The 23,477-nt window shown below is 42.3% G+C and overlaps 1 protein-coding gene and 1 pseudogene across 21 annotated transcripts in view; one reads left to right on the top strand and one right to left on the bottom strand.

Annotated features, from left to right (window-relative positions):
• Nucleotides 1-23,477, bottom strand: part of Baz2b (bromodomain adjacent to zinc finger domain 2B) — a 390,581-nt gene that overhangs the window by 239,844 nt on the left and 127,260 nt on the right. The window lies entirely within an intron of this gene.
• LOC110289313 (L-lactate dehydrogenase A chain pseudogene) lies at nt 140-1,208 on the top strand (annotated as a pseudogene).

Raw genomic sequence — 23,477 nt, 5'->3', positions numbered from 1 at the left:
CCTATGCATCATACGGAAGTGCTCCTCCACCAAAGAACCAGCTCCAACTCATTCTTTTAAGAACTGATAAACAGGGTGGAGCCACTGTCGCAGAGCCCAGGCAAGACCCTGCTCACCTGTTGCCCGCCCCCCCCCCCCCATCGTGCACTAGCGGTCTCAAAAGATTCAAAGTCCAAGATGGCAACCCTCAAGGACCAGCTGATTGTGAATCTTCTTAAGGAAGCACAGGTCTCCCAGAACAAGATTACAGTTGTTGGGGTTGGTGCTGTTGGCATGGTTTGTGCCATCAGTATTTTAATGAAGGACTTGGCACATGAGCTAGCCCTTGTTGACGTCATGGAAGACAAGCTAAAGGGAAAGATGATGGATCTCTAGCATGGCAGCCTTTTCCTTAAGACACCAAAAATTGTCTCCAGCAAAGACTATTGTGTGAATGCAAACTCCAAGCTGGTCATCATCACAGCGGGGGCCATCAGCAAGAGGGAGAGAGCCGACTCAATCAGGTCCAGTGAAACGTGAACATCTTCAGTTCATCATTCCGAACAGTGTGAAGTACAGGCCACACTGCAAGCTGCTTATTGTTCAAATCCAGTGATATCTTGACCTACATGGCTTGGAAAACCACTGGCTTTCCCAAAAGCCGAGTTATTGGAAGTGGTTGCCATCTGGATTCAGCTCGGTTCCGTTACCTGATGGGAGAAAGGCTGGGGGTTCACCAGCTGAGCTGTCACGGCTGGGTCCTGGGAGAACATGGTGACTCCAGTGTGCCTGTGTGGAGTGGTGTGAATGTTGCCGGCGTCTCCCTGAAGTCTCTAAATCCAGAACTGGGAACTGATGCAGACAAGGAGCAGTGGAAGGAGGTTCACAAGCAGGTGGTGGGCAGTGCGTACAAGGTGATCAAGCTGAGAGGTTATACATCCTGGGCCATTGGCCTCTCTGTGGCAGACTTGGCCAAGAGCATAATGAAGAACCTAAGGTGAGTGCATACCATTTCCACCATGATTAAGGGTCTTTATGGGATCAATGATGATGTCTTCCTCAGTGTCCCATGTATCCTGGGACAAAATGGAATCTCGGATGTTGTGAAGGTGACACTGACTCCTGAAGAAGAGGCTGGCCTGAAGAAGAGTTCAGATAGCCTCTGGGGAATCCAGAAGGAGCTGCAGTTCTAAAGTCTTCCAAGGGTCCTAGCACTTCACTGTCCAGGCTGCAACAGCACTTCTAGGCAGACCACACCCTTCTCGTCTGAGCTGTGGTTAGTACAATGGTGTTGAGGTGGTGTGGGGAAACATCTCAGTGTCCACAGCTCTGCCCTGCTGCCAAGTGGTAGTTGTGTAGTGGTAACCTGGTTAGTGTGACAGTCCCACTGTCTCTGAGACACATTGCCAATTGTGCAAGCTTCCATTACCCTGTGAGCCTGCTGCATTGCTGCACTGCGCATCCTCACCAAACATGCCTAGGCCAACGAGTTCCCAGTTAGTCATAACCTGGTTCCAGTGTATACATCCATTATGCATATCTTTGCATAAATGTTCTATAGAATATTTTATGTATTGTATGTGTCTGTAGGGTACATTGCAATATTATATATTATAATGTATATTGAAGTGTAAGATCTGCATATGATGATGGAACCAACCACTCAAGTGTCATGCCAATGAAAACATCAAATACAGCTGGGCGTGGTGGCGCACGCCTTTAATCCCAGCACTTGGGAGGCAGAGGCAGGCGGATTTCTGAGTTCAAGGCCAGTCTGGTCTACAGAGTGAGTTCCAGGACAGCCAGGGCTGCACAGAGAAACCCTGTCTTGAAAAACCAAAAAAGAAAAAGAAAAAAAGAAAAGAAAAAGAAAAAAGAAAACACTAAATAAACCTTGAACAGTGAGAAAAGGAAAAAAGAAGAAGAAGAAGAACTGATAAAGAAAATAAGAGCCAGGCATGATGGGTCATGATTTTAATCTCAGATCAGGAGTCAGAGGCAGGTGGAACTCTGTGAATTTGAGGCTAGCCTGGTCTACAGATCACGTCCAGGACAGCAAGGGCTCTGTTACACATTAACATCGTGATGGGAGGCATGGCAGCATTCGGGGAAGTAGTGGAGAAGTAACTGAGAGCTACATGCTGATGCTCAGAAAGAGAGAGAATCTGGGCTTTTGAAAGTCCCCCCCCCCCATGACACACTTCTTCCAATAAGATCATACCTAATCTTTCTAATCCTTTCAAACAGTGTCACCCCCTGGTGACTATATTCAAAGAGAAGAGCCTATGGGGTCCATTCTTATTCAAAGCACCATAGCCACACAGGGAGGCACCTGTGTCTTCCCAGCTCTGTCACACTGGTAGGTTGGGGCTGTGAGGGGACTGGTCACACCATCGATGTGTTCATAAAGCAATTCTTGTAACTTCTGTTCTAGGTTTTGTTAAAAGTCTAGGACTTTTTCTCAGTTTCCACCCCTTTATTTTGGAGGGAGGTGAACAACCCTTTCACAGGGCTCAAGTATCTGCTATCTATACCTCTTATATCTATACAATTTATGACAGCAGCAAAATTATAGTTATGAAGTAGCACTAAAAGTAACTTTATTGTTGGGAGTCACCACAACACGAGAGACTGTATTAAAGAGCTGTAACATTAGGAAGGGTGAGAATCACCGGTCTAGACGTAAGCAAGGAAAGGGGAACTAGGTATGGTAGCATACACTTTTAATTCCACACTCATGCAGAGGCAGGGGGACATCTTAGGGTTCCAGACCAGTCAAGGCTATAAAATCCTGACTCAAAATGCTGTATGTGTGCGAGTAAAAAAAAAAAAAAGTGTGTGTAATACTATATACTATAATATAAAATATATGTAATACTATATATAATTATATATTGTAATATATAGTATATAATTTATAATATACACTATATAGTGTATAATTTAAAATATATAATATATAGTATTACATATATTTTATATTATATATAGTGACATATTACCTGTATATATAGATTAAATATACTATGTATTATATTATAATGATATAATATATAGTGACATATTATATATAGTGAATAAAATTTGAAATGTTACACTGAAATAACCAAAAATGAAAATATAATCTAATATTTGAAAGTTATGAACAATTCAGCAAGTTGTTGACATTGATAAAGAGTTTCAACACATCTTTTTATTGATGTAGTTTTCATTTTCTTTTGTTTGTTGTTCTTAAATTCTTTATCCTCCTGTCTTAACTGATTATTAAAGGAATGTACCACCACACTGGGACCCAACAACATATCTATTGTTTCACTTTCATCTTATTCACTTAATTAAACAAAAATAATAATGAGTTCTTGTGTCAGAACTACATCCACTCAAAACCTACACCAACAGACAGCTACTGTTAGGAATATAGAATAAGAGCGTGGTGAGCAAGGTGTAGCTCAGTGGTACAACACTTGTGTAGAACAAACGGCCCAATAACAGAGAACCAGAACCAAAATCCAGAAATCAAACAATAAGGATATTTTATTGAAAATTAACTAAAGCAGGCTGGAGAGATGGCTCAGAGGTTAAGAGCACTGACTGCTCTTCCAGAGGTCCTGAGTTCAGTTCCTAGCAACCCCATGGAGGCTCATAAATCTCTGTAATGGGATCCGATGCCCTCTTCTGGTGTGTCTGAAGACAGCTACAGGGTACTCATATACATGAAATAAAGAAATCTTGAAAGAAAGAAAGATTAACTAAAGCAGGTGTTCAGTGGTGGCGCATGCCTTTAATCCTAGTACTCAGGAGGCAGAAGCAGGCTGATCTCTGAGTTAAAGGCCAGCATGGACTATAGAGAGAGTTCCAAGATAGCCAGAGGAACACAGAGAAACCTTGTCTGGATAAACCAAAAAGAGAAAAAAGAAAAAGAAAAGAAAATCAGCTAAAGCATTCTGTGGCAGTTAACGGGCTATATGAATTTTATGATACTGCATATTTTATAATTTGTAGCTGTATTACAGCTCTTCTGTGTCTGGAAAATTTACAGTTTACATTTGTCTGCATTGTTTTTAAGGTCAGAAATCCCCAGTTTGTATCTGTGGGGAGAAAGGACAAACAACAGCCCCTAAGGAATACAGAGTCCATCCGACTAGCATTCACACGTCTGGTAAATGCGGTATGCGATCGCTGCTTGAATAGAGATAGTAAAAGGGAAGGAATGCACAAGAAAAGACATTTTTTTCTTTCTGGTAGAGATGACATAAGGAAAATGGCTGGGGTTTGTTACAGAATCTACCTCATTGCTACTAAACATTCTTTGGCTCCTAATCTGTACACACACACACACACAGAGGGGGGAGGGACATTGTGGCCAAACAAGACTAGAAGTTAGAACCATAGAAGTTCCTCAAATCATCTAAACAAGGGACAAAGGGAGCTTGGAACCGGATGGCAGTTGCTATGATCTTGGGGTTTATGCATCCCAAATTAATATGTTGAAATTCTAACTCCCAAAATAATGATATTAGGAAATAGAGCCTTTGGAAGGCTTGGGAGCCTCTGTGATTAAGTCGGGAGGGCAAAGTGTTCATTAATAGTAGTTGAACGTCTTTATAAAATAGACCCGAAGGAGCTCATCTGCCCTTCCACATGACCAAAGAATGAGAAGGCATTATTTCTGAACCAGAGGACAGGCCCTCACAAGACAACAAATTTGGTTGGATGCCTTTGATCTTGTACTTCCCACCGTTCAGAACTGTAAAAGAGACCTGCACAGCGTATATGAGCCACATGGCTTATAGTGTTTTGTTGCAATAGATCAGTGACTAAGACGGTGTTGACGGTGGTATTGGCAAGTGGTCAGATTCTGAAATTTTCTTGAAAGTCGAGTTAAAAGATCTGTTGGTGGATTGCCTAGATAATATGAAAGGAAGGAAAGAGTGAATGGTGGCTCGATAGATTTTTGTCTCCAGGAAACAGAGGACTGACGATTTATTTACATAGGCAGACTGCAAAAACAGACAGGCTTAGATAGTGAAGTCGGGGTCTGGTATAGATCAGTGGATTGCAGAGATATGAGTAAGCAAAGCAAACATGATGATATTAAGCATAAATAATGCTAATATATACAAATTGGACTTCAGGAAAAAGATTCAGGGTGGAAGAGAAATTTAGGAGATCTTTGCTTTTAGCATTTAAAGGCATAAAATAGTTGCAATCACCAAAAAGTACGGATGGGCAGACCTCTTTGGTGTTCCAATATTTAGAAGTTGTGGCAAACTGAAAAAGGAAATTGAGAAAGAGTGGCCAGTAAGGTCAATGCAAAGTCTAGAATACTATTCTAGAAATTAACTGTAAAATATGAAGGCTGTAGATGTAGCTCGGTTTGTCAGTGCCTGCCTAGCATGCAAGGTGCCCGCCTTTGACCCCAGCGGCACATAAACGGGGGGGGGGTCTCCTAACTTAGGAGGTGCAAACCAGAGGACTGAAGCTAAGGGCTATGAAGAAGAGAGGGAGCCCTGGGTGTATGACGGTATGAGTGGGTGTGCATTAACATGGGAATAGCCAGGTCAAAGACCACAGCCTCAAACCCAGGGCACACTAACAAAGCCCCGGCATGCGGAGGTGAGACTCAGAGACATGGCAAAGCCTTGCTCTGGTCATTTATGTGGATGTTGACAGTGTGTGTGGAAAATGTCCACCATAGTCTATGGCCCCTGGATCATTATGGCCCAAAGACTGCTCCTGTCCAGAGGCTGCTCCTACACAGAGTGGCAAAGCCTGTCTCCATGTTCAGTGTATATAATAACTCTGCCTTGTTGTTTATTTGTACGTATTAAATCCCCCTCCTTGTTCAGCTCTAAGTAACAGTCCTGCCTGCTGTTCAATTCTATATGGCAACCACACTGAGCTGTCTGGGTGCAGTAGCTTCCCTAGCAGAGAGCCCAGTCTACCTAATCCCAACATTTTACGTACATCTCTCTGTGTACATATTTGCCTTTTCTTTACTCCCTTGCTGTCCGAATCAGGTCCCTGGAGCCCTGAGGGAACCCTCGCAAGCACATCCTTGCCTACAGGTTGAGCTCAGTGAGGAATGAGAGGAGAGAGATGGAGAGAGAGGCCAAGACCATCGAGGATATTTACTGTGCGTTATTTCCACTGGCAATCTGGGTAAAATGACTAAAATTGGCAGATAAATTTGGCAACGTAGTTGGCACAGCAATTTTATAAAGTTATCAAAAAGACAAGAAAACAAAACCTCTCTAAGTCCAGCATAGCCTAGTGATACACACTTACAGTTCTATTAGTAGCTACTTGTGAGACTGCTGTGGGAGTATCAGTTGAGACAAGGAACTCAAGACTAGTCTGATAACCGTACAGAGACCCTGTCTCAAAAAAGACAAAGGGGAAAAAAAAATCTTTCAGTTATGAAGTCTGTCTTTCTGTTGTTGTCTCTGTTGCTGTTGTTTCAAGACATGGTTTCTCTGTGTAGCCCTGGCTGTCCTGAAACTCACTCTGTAAAACAGGCTGGCCTCAAACGCAGAGATCCACCTGCCTGTCTCTGCCTCCCAAGTCCTGGGACTAAAGGTGTGCACCACTACTGCCTGACTATGAAGTATGTCTTAATGAAGTATTTTTCTATATGGGTTTAAAAGAATTTTTTCAGCCGGGCGTGGTGGCACATGCCTTTAATCCCAGCACTCGGGAGGCAGAGGCAGGAGAATTTCTGAGTTTGAGGCCAGCCTGGTCTACAAAGTGAGTTCCAGGACAGCCAGGGCTACACAGAGAAACCCTGACTCAAAAAAAAAAAAAAAAAGAATTTTTTCCTGAACTATGGAGAATGTTTACGTTCTTTTCATTCACAAAATCTGAGCAAAAAGCAAACAAACAAACCCCCCTCTATTTTGTTTATGTATGGAGGTAGGTTCTTAATATGTAAACCAGGTTAACCTTGAAATCAGGGTCCTCCCACCTTAGCTTCCTAAATGATAGGATCTCGGGAACATTACCTAGGCTTGCCCAAAATCATCTTAAAATATTTTATATGTTTAAATTGTTTTAAATTAAAAATAGGTTACAAATGATGTTATGATTTCATGAAAACAGCATAGAACAACTAAACCAACTAATTAATATATCACTTCAAATCCTTATCGTTTTTGGTAGTGAAAACACTTCAATTTACAGTAAGCCATTTGAAATGCACAGTGCATTATTGTTTAATATACTGTGGCACTGCTCAACACCTCAAAGGAAACCCCCCTGCACATTTCTCCTGTCTGATTGAGGTGCACTACCTTGGACCTATCTCCCTTCCCCCTTAGCCTCTGATCACCAGCAGTCTACTCTCTGCTTTTGGTCACTTGTTTAAGATTCTGCATATGTGGTGATAATATGGCATTCTTTCTCTGTGCCTGGCTAATTCCACTTAACATAAAGTTCTCCAACTCATCTATATTGTCTTAACACAATTTCTTTCTTTTTTATGGTAGAATATGTCACTGTGTGTGTATGTGTACACATTTCTTTATTCATTAACATGCTAGTTGATACTTAGCTTGATTCCATAATTGGATTACTATTAGCAATGATGAATTGGACATGAATTCACAATGGATTTGATACTCTTGTTTCTTATTTCAAATCTTTTAGGGGGATATATAAAGTGGGACTAGCTGGATTTTCTTTAGGAAACCCCCAGTCTTGTAAAATGGCTATACAAACTTACATTCCCACCAGCAGTGCTAAGTACTTTGGTGAGAATAGGAAAAACACATCAGTATATAGATGCTAGCTGGCTTTCTTTGCCTCACATGCCCATGTGGTCATAAGGAAGGAAAGGGAATTATTCAGAGGAAAACCAAAAATCCCCAGTAACAACATGGTACAGAGTCCCTCCTTCTTACAGGCAATTCAGGGGACATTAGAATCGTCTGTTATCCAACAAGAAGGTCACAAAAAGAGATACTAATATAATTAAGGGGAATGGTTTTGTAGGCAGGGCAGCGAGGAAGACTCTGAGGAAAACTACCTCACGGGGTGGAGTACTGATGGCTTTACCATCCCAGGAAAATAAAACAGAGCACAGACCAATTTATCTCCAAGATGGAGTAGTTTGCTTCTTATAAGAAGTCATCAAAATAAGCCAGAAGGATGATAGACAGATGAAAAAAAGCCACTGCTCCCAACAGCTGCCAGTGGGAGAAAATAATGTCCACGATTATCCCCCAGGAATGCTAGGAATTGTCAATCCAGTTCTCTGGACAAGATCAGGAAGGGGTCTTTCACGAATAGTCAGGGAAGTGATTCTAACCAATCTGTTACCGTAATTATCGTAGGGGAGGACCAACACTGGATTTTAGCTCAGTCCAAACGAGGTGTAGCTACTTAGGAGAGAAGAGGTAAACAGGCTCACTCAGACCTTCACCTGGTGGACTGAGGAGTTCTGTAAGAGAACTGCAGGGCACAGGGAGTCCCTAAGGCAGTTAGTTACCTCGAGAGTGGTAAGCAATCTTCCCTCCCAGCAAAAACAACTTGATGTCTCTGTTGGAACTGCTATCACTTATCAACCTCTTGCAGCATACAAAACGCAACCATCTAGGAAGGCTGAGAAGGCTAATCTTACCCTCAAAAAGACCTTGTCAGTAAACTTCTAGTCCCAGCTAAAATTGCTACCCACGGCCCTTCCCAGAATAAGAATAGCTCCTAAAGATACCTTACAATTTAGCTTTTTTGATATGCTATGTAGGGCCCTTCCTGACTAAATGTTTACTTTTTGACTCAGAGAACTAAGAAATTGCAGTTATGGAGACAATCTAGGATAGATGCAATGAGCTATAATAAAATACGGAAAGGTCACAGGTGGGCATATTGGCACACAGCTACAATCCCTACACTTAGGTGTCTGAAACAGGAAGACAGTACCCAGGTCATTCCAGGGTTCCATAGGAAGACCTTGACTCATTAGGAAGGAAGAATGGAAGGAAGGAAGAAGAGAGGGAAGGAGGGAGAAGGGAATGGGGAATGGGAAAGAAAAGGGGAAGGGAATGGAAGGGAAAGGAGATTTAAAAAAAAAAGTCTTAACAGCTACTGAGACACCACCCCCACCCCAAGGAACTTATTATCATTTAAATGGTTCCAGAGAGATGAGTTACACCCTCTAATAACCCTAACGTAAAGAACCATACACACTCTGCTGTCAAGCTAAATGGAATACCTTTTGCATTCACTCTTCTAAAACAAATCCTACTGCTTTTGGGTTTTGGGGGGTACAGAAAACAACTTTGACCAAACCTACAACCTTACGGAAGGTCTAAGCCTTCTGTTCATGAGGAAACATAAAAGCAGGTATTTAGAATTTAGATCACCAGCTTCTAGCTGGAGGCCCTGGAATCATCACTGAGATGATTCGCCTGATTTTGCAAACCGCTGTGCACGCCCAGAGTGCTCTCACGGATTTCCCGGTTGCCTACTTAGCCTAGTCTACGTTCATGTTTTTCCTATCACAGTACCCCAATTCTCTCAAACACAAAGGAGTATGTCTATGTCCTCCTTGACCAAACCATACTTAAGGGCCAAAACATAACCAGTTTTTTGAGGCTGGATAAATAAACACCATCATTAACATGAAAGAAGACGATTGGCTGATACAGACTGAAACCCTCCCACCCCACCCCCTAGCCGCCATACCACAAACAGCGTTCGGGTTGGAAGCCTGCAGTATACACACTTGGGAGAGGTGATGCTACGGAAACACCCTATAAGGGACTGTGGTTTTTGTTTGTTTTTTTTTTTTTTTCCAGACAGGGTTTCTCTGTGCTGTCCTGGCTCTCCTGGAATTCACTCTGCAGACCAGGCTGGCCTCAAACTCAGATCTGCCTGTGTCCGCATCCCGAGTGCTGCGACTAAAGGTGTGGACCATCAATGTCCAGCGTGAGGGCTGTGGCTTTTTTGAGGCATGCTTTTTTGAGGCATGCTTTCTTGTAGCACACTAGCCCACTCCCATTTCTCAGGAGTTTGTTCCTTTCTCAATACACCGTCTCTAATTCTCCTTCTAGTCATGTGTCTCTGGTAAAATTCTTTGTCCTTTAGACACAAGAGTCTGGCAACTCCAATGGGTACCCTGGGACTCAAATCCACACCTGTAACAAAACCAGCAACCACACCTGGGAATCTAGCCATCTGTGCTAGGAACCCTTGCAAACCATAACAGAGGTTGTCTTAGACAGTATTAAACACATTTTCTCGTACTAATGCTATAGTAACCCTTACACCAACAAAGGGCACAGGGGTTCCTTTTATTCCTAACTCAAATACTTTCTCAGATACTAATTTTGGAGCTGACTTCAGTATGGCTAGAGACCCATTAATGTAAACGAGCTGTTTTAACACAGACAACCCCAGGAGACGCTCATCCTTCTCATATACCCAGGGCCAAGGCCTTATTTACTGCCTTTACCAGTCCTCAGGAACCACATGCTTATTGGATGTTACACATTTCTTCCCTTCACAGAACCCCATGTATTTGTGACAGAGCTTCCTATTAAATTATTCTGTATCAAAACAAACTACTAGACTTACCCAGAAAGGCATCCAACAGGCGGCTCACCTGGACTCAAAACACAGCCCCTCACCCACGGCACACTCTCTCTGCAGCCTGTTCGTGGGCTCCATGACTCAGTCCTTTCTTATCCTCTCTCAAAGGTCCACCTTCCCTCCAAAGGGAACTTAGTTCTAGAGCACGGTTTTCTTTGTGCCTAATGACCTTGACGTTTCTTAATTCCAGGCAGGGAAGGGTTGAGGTACATAAAGTGTAGATGGGAATCAAGTGGCCCTCTCAAATGAGACTATAATTATGTATAAGCCCTCATTCCCATTACCACTCTCCCATCTTCTTGCAGTAATCACAGAGTTGAAATGCACTGTGGCACCGAGTGGAGCAGTTGGAGGAAGAGCATACAGTGCTAACTGTTGTAAACAGTCTTCATGCCCGTGGCATAATTATTTGAGACTTCAGGTAGTAACTTCAATTCACTAAGGATCATTAGATTGATTCATTGGTTCACACTGACTTTGGACAACCACTTTGCCCCAGATTATTTGCTAATTTAGAGAGGCAGATTATGCATCCTTCCTGGTGTATGCACACATTAACATTACAAATAAGACACAGGAAGAGGTAAAAAAAAAAAAAAAAAAAAGCTACACAATGAAGTTTAATTGCTCCATTAGATTAAAAAAAAGCCAATGGGGTTCTATTTGAGCCACTCTTAAATCAGCTTTGTCCTTCCCCTTGGTAAGGACTGTTCCACCCCTCACACTGCATCCTTTCATTTTTAACCTCTGTAATAGGCATGCCTTCTACACTCCAGAAGCCCCTTGCTAAAATGATGGTCCTACAAGCTTTCCAGCTCTTCCCACTGAGAGACACCCACAGTGCCTCTGGCTTCTCTAACTTCCCGCCCCTGGGATTTGCACTTCCAAGGAAGGAAACCGTTCAGAACTCCTCCCCTACCTTTCTTCATTGCTAAGACTGCTGCTGCCCATGGCTGAGCCATCTTGTAAAGTCCCTTTATTCTGGTCTGTCAATGACAATTACAAAAACTGAAGTAATGTGGTTCCTAAAACTAAAACAACTTGTTCTCTGGATTCTTATCTTTCCTGGGCTATCAACTCCCAGGAATGGCATGCAGGCCAGGAGAGAGGTCTATAATCACCCAAGGATCTTTAACCTAACATGCCCTGCTTACCCCTAGCAATGGCCAACCTTAGGCCCCCCAAAAGAAACTTTTTCAACTGCTTCTTACTCACCACTTTCTCCCCTGTAAGTACCCCAGCCAGTAAGCAAACAGTGGGCTCCATTTCGGCAGGGTTTTCTTTCTCCCCAATAAAAGCCTCCACTGTTAAGTCCTCATTTCCTTGTCTTTCTTTCCCGCTTGCTGACACTATACCTATAAGGTCAGGTATGTGCACAAGATGTGCTCCCCAAACATGGCGGAAGCTCCTTGTCCTGAGAATGCCTGTGATCACCACTTGAGCATACACCGTTCCTAGTAATAAAAGCCTTCTCTCAGTTCTTTGTGTAACTTTCAATGGTAGAAACAATCCTGAAAGCTTCTTGGTGGGATGCCAAACCCGGCTGCCTAAATGGGTATCTGGAAGGAAGTTCTCCCTTTCTTCTACAGCTCTCCTCTGGGACATAGGACATATCCCTCTACACTGAGGGACCTGCATGAATTTTCTTGTTGAGTCCTACAGACCTGAGAGTGCTCAAAGCGCTATACATCATGAAATATAGATGCTAGACACAGAGAGAGTTCTTTTCCTTCCTGTTGTGATTATAAAAAGATGAAGGGCATAAGAATATGTTCTATGGGAGTGTGGTGAGGTGTGAGGGGAAGGGAGTGCCTTGGCGGGTGCCAAGGCATCTCTTCCCCCTGAAGGACCAGCCACACAATGATATAGTATAGAATAGAGTTTATTTAGAGCATAAGGAGGGGAGTTAAGAGGGTAGTAGAGGCAGAGAAAGGCAGAGATAGACAGACAGACAGACAGACAGACAGAGAAGAGGAGAAGAGAGGAGAGGAGAGGAGAGGAGAGGAGAGGAGGGGAGGGGAGAAGGGGAGAGGGGAGAGGGGAGCAGTAGAGGTGGGCCAAGACCACATGGAGAGAGGGGGGAAGAGAATGGGGAAAGAGGGGAAGCAAGAGGGGGTAGTAAGAGTCTAAGAGTAAGAGAGAGTAAGAGGGGAAGGAGGGGGCAAACAGCTCCTTTTTTAGTGGGTCAGGCCTACCTGGCTGTTGCCAGGTAACTGTAGAAGTGGAGTCAAGACAGTATACCAACACTTCCATCCTTCCTTCCTTCCTTCCTTCCTTCCTTCCTTCCTTCCTTCCTTCCTCCCTTCTTTCCTAGACAGGGTTTCTTTGGTTGTCCTAGAACTCACTCTGTACATCAGGCTGTCCTTGAACTCAGAGATCTGCCTGCCTTAGCCAGGTAGAGACTTCTCTTCTCTGATAACAGAAAAGAATTTTAAAAATTGAATTCTTAAATAGGTTCTTGAACTGATACAAATTAACTGGCCCCAACTTGTAATAACCAAATAAGATAACCCAAATTTTATCCTGGGTCCCATTAAAACTATACATACAAACTATAGGTAGAATGGTAGTATCTACCCTCAGATCTAAAAAGAAAAATTATTTAAGTAGCTTCTTAGCACTCTGCTAATGGGGAACCCAAGGTTACCCTGGGGTCCCCCTACTAGGTAATGATATAATTTGGCCCAAATAGGCTTGAACGTTTTCTGTTAATGGCTCTTTAAAAACAAAAACAAAAACAACTTCCTGATGTTCATGCTTGTCCTTCCTCAACTCTAAAGGCTGACTTCCCATCTGGACACTTCTTAGACCAAATACCCTTCCCTGATAGCAGCAACCCTGAAAAGCCTCCTACACAGACCCTTCTTCTTGGCCCAGGAAATTTTAAAGAATAATTTTATCCAGATATAATTAGAAAATCTGAGCATAAGGCTGAAGAGTTGTGATCTTCAGATGGCTTGCCAGTAAGACATTAGGTCAAGGCCAGAAGCAGTTCCAAGCGAGCCTGGGACCCCTCATGCAGTTTCCAAAGGCAAAGGAGGGGGCCCTCTTGTGGTTAAAAACGAGGGGAGGTCCAGGGATTCTCTGGAACCTACAGAAAGGGAATCAGGGACGCGTTTTCTATTTTGCCATGTTACAGATGAACAGTCCAGACTCCTCCTCCACAGTATGGCCTTAAGAATACTTAAGTTGGCCTTTCCAACTTGACAATTCCAGGGAATGGTTCTGACCAAACTCCATCTCTTGGTCAGTATTTAATATTTAATAAAGCTTGCTTTAAATTTGCACTCCTCCCAAGGAATACTTAAGTTTGACCCCCGACACCCCTATGGTCACCTCAGGTGATTTTCTGCCATCAAGTTTGGCCTGTCAGTTGGCAGATGGAGAAAAGAGGTCCCCAAAAGGCAGCATGAAACCACATGATTTTACAACTAGACTTGCTTGCTGGGAGGAGGGAGCCGGGTGTGAGGTTCCTATGTGCAAGCTTTCTTTGCTTTGAGAGAGAAACTAGTTTTATGGCAAAAATGCCACATGGATTCATAAACACAAGCTATGATTACAGCTTAACCCAGAAACTTTAATTACACCCCCTAGGCAGGGAAACTGTCCAAAAGACGGGGAAGCCTCCATCTAGGAAGGAGATACTTTCAGTGTCTCCTTGCTGCCCAAACCAGGGGAACCCAAACCCTAGACACCCTCTACCCATGTCCTCTACCCTAGTGAGGCACACCTGGGCCTAAAGGAAGACCTAGACTCCATTTTTCCTCCAAGATTTAAGACATTAGAAACCTAGGTACATTCTCAGAAAACCTCAGTAAGTATATAGAAGTTTTCTAGGGACTAGCCCAATCCTTTAATTAGACACTAAAAGATATCATGGTAATTCTTTTTTTAAAATAATACCTTAAATTTTTTTCATTTACGTTTTTTACTGAGTGTGTGCTTATGTATGGGTGTGTCTCTCTGTGTGTTTATGCATATGTGTGTCAGAAGACAACTTGCAGAAATCTGTTCTCTTCTTCTACACTGTGGGCTACAGGAACTGAACGCAGGTCTTTAGGCTTGGTGGCAAGCACCTGAAGCTGCTGAGCCATCTTGCAGGCCCTCCTGCTAATTTTTAACTAAACCTTAACAGCCACAGAAAAAGACTGCAATATTATAGGCTGCCGAACTGTATGGGAAAGGAATGTAGAAGACAAATCAAGAAGATAAACTGACAGTGACAGAACACTGGTGGGCAGACAGTCCCCATGAGTGACCATGAATAGGATTAGAACTGTCCCCCAGGGCGATGGAAACAAAAGCGTCCCTTAGAAGGTTTAAAATGAATCCACAATAAACCGTTAAATTACTCTAAGCTTTCTCAAGTAATTCAGGAAGCAGAAGAATTGTCTGAAGCCTTCCTAGAAAGTAACAGGAAGTCGCAATAAACATACCAGCACAGATCATGAGTCAAGAGAGATACCAGAATTTTAAAAATAATTTTAATCCACTTATCTTTATTTGTGTACACATATTTATAGGTTCACAGGGCCATATGTGAATACACCAGAGGATAATTTCCAGGAGTTGGTTCTTTTCTTCCATCAAGTGGGTCCCAGGGATGGAACTGAAACCCAACCTTTCAGGTTATCTATCTGACCTCTGTGGCCCTTGTCTTAGTGAGGGTTTTACTGCTGTGAACAAACACCATGACCAAGGCAACTCATAAGGACAAGATTTACTTGGGGCTGGCTTACAGGTTCAGAAATTCAGTCCTTTATCATCAAGGACGTAGCATGGTCGTGTCCAGGCAGGAGGAGCTGAGAGTTCTACCTCTTCATCTGAAGGCCACTAGAAGATTTGCACTTATACAGTTAGGAGGAGGCTCTCAGTGCCCAGCTCTACAGTAACAGACACACTTCCTCCAACAAGGCCACATTTACTCCAACAAGGCCACACCTTCTAAGAGTGCCGCCACTCCCTGGGCCAACCACATTCAAACCATCGCTGTCCTACTCAGGGTTGAAATCTTATTTAGAAGGTTGGTTAATCTTGGTTGTTAACGACTACATCTACAATCAACTAAAACTCAACCAACCAACTAAGCACACATGTCAGGAATTTTCTTGATTGGCTCATTGAAGGTGAGAAGACTCACCGGAAGTCTGGGCCATAGCCCACATAAATGGGCCTGGTAGACACTTTTTGCATTTTTGCTTGCTATCATTCTGACTGGCAAGCTCATCTATCCTGCTGCTGGGGCATTCCTTTATGGTATTAGGACTCTGTCTAGAGTTTCTATTGCTGTGAATAGACACCATGATCACAACAACTCTTATAACAGAAAACATTTAACTAGGGCTAGTAAACACTTCAGAGGCCATTATTGTCATGGTGGGAAGCATAGTGGTATGCAGGCAGACATGATGTTGAAGAAGGGACTGAAAGTCCTATACCAGGATCAGTGGACTGCAGGGAGAGAGAGTCACTGGGCCTGGCTTGAGCATTTGAAACCTCAAAGCCCACCACCTCCCAGTGCAAGGCTACACCTCCTAATAGTGCCACTATCTATGAGCGTATGGGGTCATTATGATTCAAACCACCACAGACCCACTTCTTTAGGGTTCCAAAATAAACTGAAGATGAACTGAGATATAGTGAACAACTCCAGAATTCTGTTGGGAAACAGCAATTGTAACAATAGCAAGACCCACATCCTGTAAGCTGCTCTACTAAATTTATGTATATGTATATATTCATTATATCAGTTCTATTCTTCCTCACTAATATATCTAAAGAGCAACTTACCTTCTTGAGCCCTTAAGACAAAGTCCTCCAGCATAAAAATGACTTCTTTCTTATGTCACCACAAAAGAAAATACCTAGATACCCACACACTTCTCCATTGTTTGGTGATAGGAGATATAGTATACCCAAGAACATGGCTAAACTGTGCCAACAGTTTAGTTTTATTTATTCTCTATTTTCTTTAGATTTAAGGAATTCTAAATATTGATGATTGGCACAATTTAGCCACGTTTTTGCAGCAAAGGGCTGGCCAGTATGTCTCACAACTATAGCTGCACTTGCTCTGGTGCATCCAAAGGCAACTAAATTGACTGTGGGAAACAATTTAATTGTACAACTCTCACACAACATGGCAGAACTGCAAGAGCACATTTTCTGTCCAGCTTGCACCTGCCCCTGGAAGCAGAGCCTCTGTTCCGCCCTCCCCAACCCACTGACAACCAGAGGCAGCTTGTGCTACAAGACTTCTGGCAGGCACAGGATCACAGGCTTGCACTGGAGACCAGGAGCAGACCTTGGGCTCTGAATCTCCACCCACTCTGCCCACACCCAGAGGTAGTCTGTCCTCACAGGAGTTCTGACACAACCAGAATCACAGGCTCACAGGGTCACAGGAGGGACAGCCTCCATTCAGAGACAGCAAGGCCAGCTAACACTAGATGGCAAGAGGCAAGCCCAAGAACATAAGCAACAGAAACCAATGGCACCATCAGAACCCAGTTCTTCCACCACAGCAAGCCCTGGATACCACAACACACCTGAAAAGCAAGATTTGAATCTAAAATCCCATCTCATGATATGATTGAGGACTTTAAGAAGGTCATAAATAACTCCCTTAAAGAAATGCAGGAGAGGGGTTGGAAAGATGGCTCAGTGGTTAAGAGCACTAACTGGTCTTCCAAAGGTTCTGAGTTCAATTCCCAGCAACCACATGGTGGTTCATAACCATCTGCAATGGGATCTGATACCCTCTTCTGGTATGTCTGAAAACACCTCCAGTGTACTCATATAAATAAAATAAATAAATCTTTTTTTAAAAAAGAGATAGAGAATAGAAATACAGAAGAACACAGGTAAACAGGTAGAAGCCCTTAAAAAGGAAATGCATAAATCCCTTAAAGAAATACAGGAAAACAAAACCAAAGGGGTGAAGGAATTGAACAAAACCATCCAGGATCTAAAAATGGAAATAGAAACAATAGAGAAATCACAAAGAGAGACAACCCTGGAAATGGAAAACCTAGGGAAGAGATCAGGACTCATAAATGCAAACATCACCAACAGAATACAAGAGATAAAAGAGAGAATCTCAGGTGCAGAAGATACCATAGAAAGCACTTCCGAAGGTCCAGAGTTCAAATCCCAGCAACCACATGGTGGCTCACAACCATCTGTAATGAGATCTGACTCCCTCTTCTGGAGTGTGTGAAGACAGCTACAGTATACTTACATATAATAATAAATAAATCTTAAAAAAAAAAAAAAAAAGGAAACACTGACATAACAAAGAAAAGGCAAAATGCAAAAAGCTCCTAACCCAAAACATCCAGGAAATCTAGGACACAATGAGAAGACCAAACCTAAGGATAATAGGTATAGAAAAGAGTGAAAATTCCCAACTCAAAGGGACAATAAATATCTTCAACAAAATTATAGAAGAAAACTTCTTTAACTTAAAGAAAGAGATGACCATAAACATACAAGAAGCCTACAGAACTCCAAATAGATGGTACCAGAAAAGAAATTCCTCCTGACACATAATAATCAAAACACCAAATGCACAGAACAAAGATAGAATATTAAAAGCAGTAAGGGAAAAGGGTCAAGTAACATATAAAGGCAGTCCTATCAGAATTACACCAGACTTCTCAACAGAGACTCTAAAAGTCAGAAGATCCTGGGAAGATGTCATACAGACCCAAGAGAACACAACTGCCAGCCTAGGCTACTATACCGAGCAAAACTCTCAATTACCATAGATGAAGAAACCAAGATATTCCATGACAAACCATATTTACACAATATCTTTCCACAAATCTAGCCCCGAAAAGGATAATATAGTTGGAAAACACTAACACAAGGAGGGAAACTACACCCTAGAAAAAGCAAAAAAGTAATCTTTCAACAAACCCAAAAGAAGATAGCCACATAAACATAATTCCATCTCTAACAACAAAAATGACAGGAAGTAACAGTCACTTTTCCCTAATATCTCTTAACATAAATGGACTCAATTCCCCAAGAAAAAGACATAGACTGAGCCGGGCGTGGTGGCACACGCCTTTAATCCCAGCACTCGGGAGACAGAGGCAGGCGGATTTCTGAGTTCGAGGCCAGCCTGGTCTACAGAGTGAGTTCCAAGACAGCCAGGGCTATACAGAGAAACCCTGTCTCGAAAATCCCAAAAAAAGGACATAGACTAACAGGACACATATACAGTATCCAGCATTTTGCTGCATACAGAAAACACACCTCAGTGACAGACACTACCTCAGGGGATAAGGGGGAGAGGGGTTGCAGAGGGGAAGCAGAGAAGGGGGATAACATTTGAAATGTAAACATATAAAATAACCAATCAAAAAAGTTTAAGTTACTTTTAAACTTATTTATTATATGTGTGCAGCACAGATGTGTTGGTCACAGGACAGCTTGCAGGAATCAGTTCCCTCTTTCTACCAATGTGAGAACTAGGGATTGAACTTAGGTCATCAGGCTTGGTGGCAAGCACCCACTGAGCCCCCTCCCAGGCCCCAAATCTAATGACTGGAACTGTTTGTATTCCCTGAGAGCATGCGGTTTGCATTTTTTTTTTTAAAGATTTATTTATTTGTTATATGTAAGTACACTGTAGCTGTCTTCAGACACTCCAGAAGAGGGCGCCAGATCTCGTTATAGATGGTTGTGAGCCACCATGTGGTTGCTGGGATTTGAACTCTGGACCTTCAGAAGAGCAGTCAGGTGCTCTTACCCACTGAGCCATCTCACCAGCCCGCGGTTTGCATTTTGTTATTGAAGCTTTCTCCTGAAACAATCAATCCTGGGTGTGTTCTTACAGGCCCTCGATTGCCAATCTCCCGTAGCTTCTCCAATTGCTCTTTTCAGTTTTGTGGGGGTCTGTGTGTTTCTCTTTTTCAAGTACCTTCATGAGAACAGCTGTGTTAGGTAGGATTAATGGGAATATATCATTTAAAAAATGCCTTTTAGTGAAATGTAACTTATTCACTATAAACATTTTTATCTGCAAGATGTGTTTTTGTTCTTTTACTTAAAGTTTTTTGTTGTTTTAGTGGCGGTATTTGCTTTTTGAGACAAGGTCTCACCACACTGCCCAGGCTGTCCATAACCCTAAGGTGCTCCTGCTTCACCTCTCAATTCCTGGGGCTACAGGTCTGTCTTTCACCGCGTCCAGGTTAATTGGCCATGTGTTAGTCATACAGAACATCACAGCAAAAAGAGTCTGTGCAAAGTTGCCCAACTTTTGGCCAGGAAGCAAAGAGAATGTATGGAAAGGAAAAAGAGACAAGACCAAGAAACAGCCTTCAAAAGCTGTTGTCTGTGATCCATGCCCTTCCGTCAGGCCCTACCTCCCAGCACCGTCAGTTTTTAAGTTCATCAATGGATTAATCCAATCTTTATGTGACATATTATGATGTAATCACTTCTGAAAAGTCCTACCTCTCACTATTGGCATACCAATACATAAGCCTTTGGAAGGGACAGATGACACAGACCAATAGGAGACCATTCATGTTGTGTTTTTAGATGTGGGGTCATAGGGACTGAAGCCAAACATACATGTACCTCACCACTGAACTCTCTCTCCAGCTCAAACTTGGCTCACCAAGTTCCTAGGAGCAGAACATATAAGAAGACAACAAACCCCCAACACACTTGTCCCAAACTATGGTTCTTTTTAAGGAATTATAAGTTTCTTGATGTTTTTGTTTTGTTTTGTTGTGGAGGGAAATGGCCAACTGCTTCTAGCCAATATAACTGTAAGCCCCCTGTTTATTATACTATGATTTTGTACATTAGTTGATGATAAAATAAATAGGAATATACCATTTAACCATTTCTAGCTGTGAACTTCAGTGACACTAAGCACTTCCAACACTATACAATTATTATTTCTTTTGATTTCCAAAGAGATTTCATCATCTCAAATAGAAACGCTACTCTTGTTAAGCAATAACTCCACTCTACCTCTGCGCTACCCTCCGCCCTAAAAACCTAATGACACTCATTGTCACATGAGTGCAGTCATATGCCATTTGCTTTTTGAAGTCTAGCTTATCTCGCTTACCAGTATTTTGACTGCTAACCATGTGTATCAGTTCTTAATTCATCCTCATGGATACATACTATTCCATGTATGATATAACATGTTTCTATTTCTTCATTTGATGAGACTCAAATTGTTTCTATCTTTTATCTATTCCAAACTATTCTGCTATGAATATTATACTGTTACTTCTTCCAGATGCACATTTTCATTCCTTGTAGTTGTTTGGAGATAGAATCTCACTATGTAGCTCTGGCTGGTGTTGAACTCACAGAGATTTTCCTGCCTCTGCCTCCCAAGTTCTGGGATAAAAGGCTTGTACCTCTATGCACAGCCACATTTTCTTTTTCTTTTTTCTCTCTTCTTTTCATTTCTGTTTTTCTTTAATTTTCTTTGTTGTTGTTGTTATTGTCTTGTTTTGTTTTTTATTTTATTTTATTATATTATTATTATTATTAAATTAAATTTATTTATTTATTTATTTTGTTTTTTTGAGACAGGGTTTCTCTGTATTGCCCTGGCTGTCCTGGAACTCACTTTGTAGACCAGGCTGGTCTCAAACTCAGAAATCTGCCTGCTCTGCCTCCCAAATGCTGGGATTAAAGGTGTGCAGTCAGACTCCATGGTTTTTGTGTGTGCCTTTTTGTTTTGCTTTGTTTTTACTTATGCTTAGTTTGGTTCTCATTCTTTGTTTTTCTTCCTTTCTTTCTCTCTTTACAGAGAGACAGAGACAGAGAGACAGAATATGAAGTTGCATGGGAAAGGAGGTGGGGAGGGCATGAGAAGAGTTGGAGAAGGGAAAGAACACAATCAAAATGTATGAAAAAGTTTTTAAATAAAAAAGCTATGTTTTTATTTTAGATATGTGTACATGTATGTGTGCTGGTGTGTGAACACGTGAGTGCAGGTGTTGTAGGGCTGACTGTGAGCTGGTCAACATGGGTGCTCAGAACCAAGCTCAGGTGCAAACTCAGCAAGCACTCAAGCCCTGAGCAAACGCTCCAGCACTTTACAAGCTAGGTTCTTCCCTTCTGTAGCTCTTTCTCCTTCCCCGGCCCCACCTGACCTCAGACCAGTAACCACCTACTTTACCTTCAGTGGGGATTATTCAATGTATTTGTTTGTTGCTCCCTGTAGCCCTGGCTGTTCTGGAACCCCTCTGTAGACCAGGCTGGCCTCCAGTTCACGCTGTTTCCCCAAAGGCATGTACCACCACTCTATTTTTAGGGTATTTCCATCAGTTATGTCTTCTGCAGCAGGCTCACAGTGCTGGACTTACAGGCATGCAACCTGGCTTTTAGTATTTTAGGAATGAAATCAGATGATAAAAGTGGATGGGCTTCTCCATTTAGCAGAATTATTTTGTGCTTCAGCTTTCCTGTGTCAAGTTTATATTACTTGTCTTTAATTTCTATATTCATGAGTCCCGTCATGGACACTTAGATGTTTCCGATTTGAGAAAGTAAAAGTCAAGCCCCTATGTAAGTCACTGTATCAGAAAACAAGAGTCTGCGTGAACAAACACTCCTTATTCTTGGGCAAACTCCTCAGAGAAGAATGGCTGGGGTCATGTGGCTCATCTGTGTTTAAATCTGGGGTGTGTGTTAATGTGTGTCTGTGCATCTCTGCACAAGTGCATGTGCATGCATGGGTACATACATATGGAGGTCAGAGGGCGATGGTACATGCCTTCCTCAATCACTCTCCACCTTTTTTGAAACAATGTCTCTCACTGAACCTGAAGCTCACTGTCTAGTCAGCCAGCCACCAGGATCCCCCTGTATTTGTGCCACCGCACTCCCAACACCATCCCACTCCAACCTCCCACCCCACCCAACCCCACAACCCGGCTGGGATGTGTTTTGTTGTTGTTAGGCTGTGCTTCTTGTGTGTTGTTTGTTGTTTATTATTGTTTTGTTGCTGTTGTTGTTTGTTTGAGACAGGGCTTCTGTGTGTGTGTAGCCCTGGCTGTCCTGGGACTGGGACTTGCTCTGAGATCTACCTGCCTCTGCCTCCCCGTGCTGGAATTAAAGGTGTGTGCCATCACGCCTGGCTTATGCTGCTTGTTTTTAAACATAGACCATGCTTATGTGACAAATACATTTCTGACTCAGCTAACTGCTCAGGCCTATGTGCAATTTCTTACATAATGGACAAGCTGTTTTAGAGTTTTGCATTCCCAGCAGCAGTAAACAGGGGCTCCAGTTCTTCTACAAAGGTAACAAGATGCAATACTGACTTGGACCTGTAAATTACTTCATTTGCTGTGTAAAGGCATCTGGTTGTAAGCTTGTCTCTCTTCATGTATTTTAATGTGGGAATTCACGCACTACAAAATTATCCATGTTAGGCTTGTAGGTACAGCTTAATAGTAAAACACACAGTTCAGCATGCACAAGGCTCTGTGTTTGGACATTCAAGGCCACACAAAAACACACATGTACACACACAGGCAAAAATTAAGCAGAACATTTTAAAGGGAGCAAGTTAGTGGCATCTAGTACATTTATAATGTTATGAAATTGCAATCCTAATGATAAAACATTTTTATTATGATATAGTTAAATCTCATACCCACAAAACACATGTAATTCCTTCTTCTCCGAAGAATGAGAAATCACTAAATTATTTTGTACTTATTCTGTATATTTCATATAAACAGAACCAACAAATCCAACCTCTTATGGTGGCTTCTTTCACTTAGCACGATGTCATCAGGGCTCCTCTGTGTGCAGCACTGATCTCTCTCTTGTCTCTTTCTGTCTGTCCTCTTAGTGAAAAACCCAGTGTATCTATTTTCCTAGGTTGTATCTGTGCACATATTTGGAAAAAAAAACCA

This window comes from Mus caroli, unplaced genomic scaffold, assembly GCF_978045245.1.
Source record: "Mus caroli unplaced genomic scaffold, Mus_caroli_1 scaffold_2, whole genome shotgun sequence".
Lineage (NCBI taxonomy): Eukaryota > Metazoa > Chordata > Mammalia > Rodentia > Muridae > Mus > Mus caroli.
The sequence above is the reverse complement of the archived record's forward strand: the minus strand, read 5'-3'. Positions and strand labels throughout refer to the sequence as shown.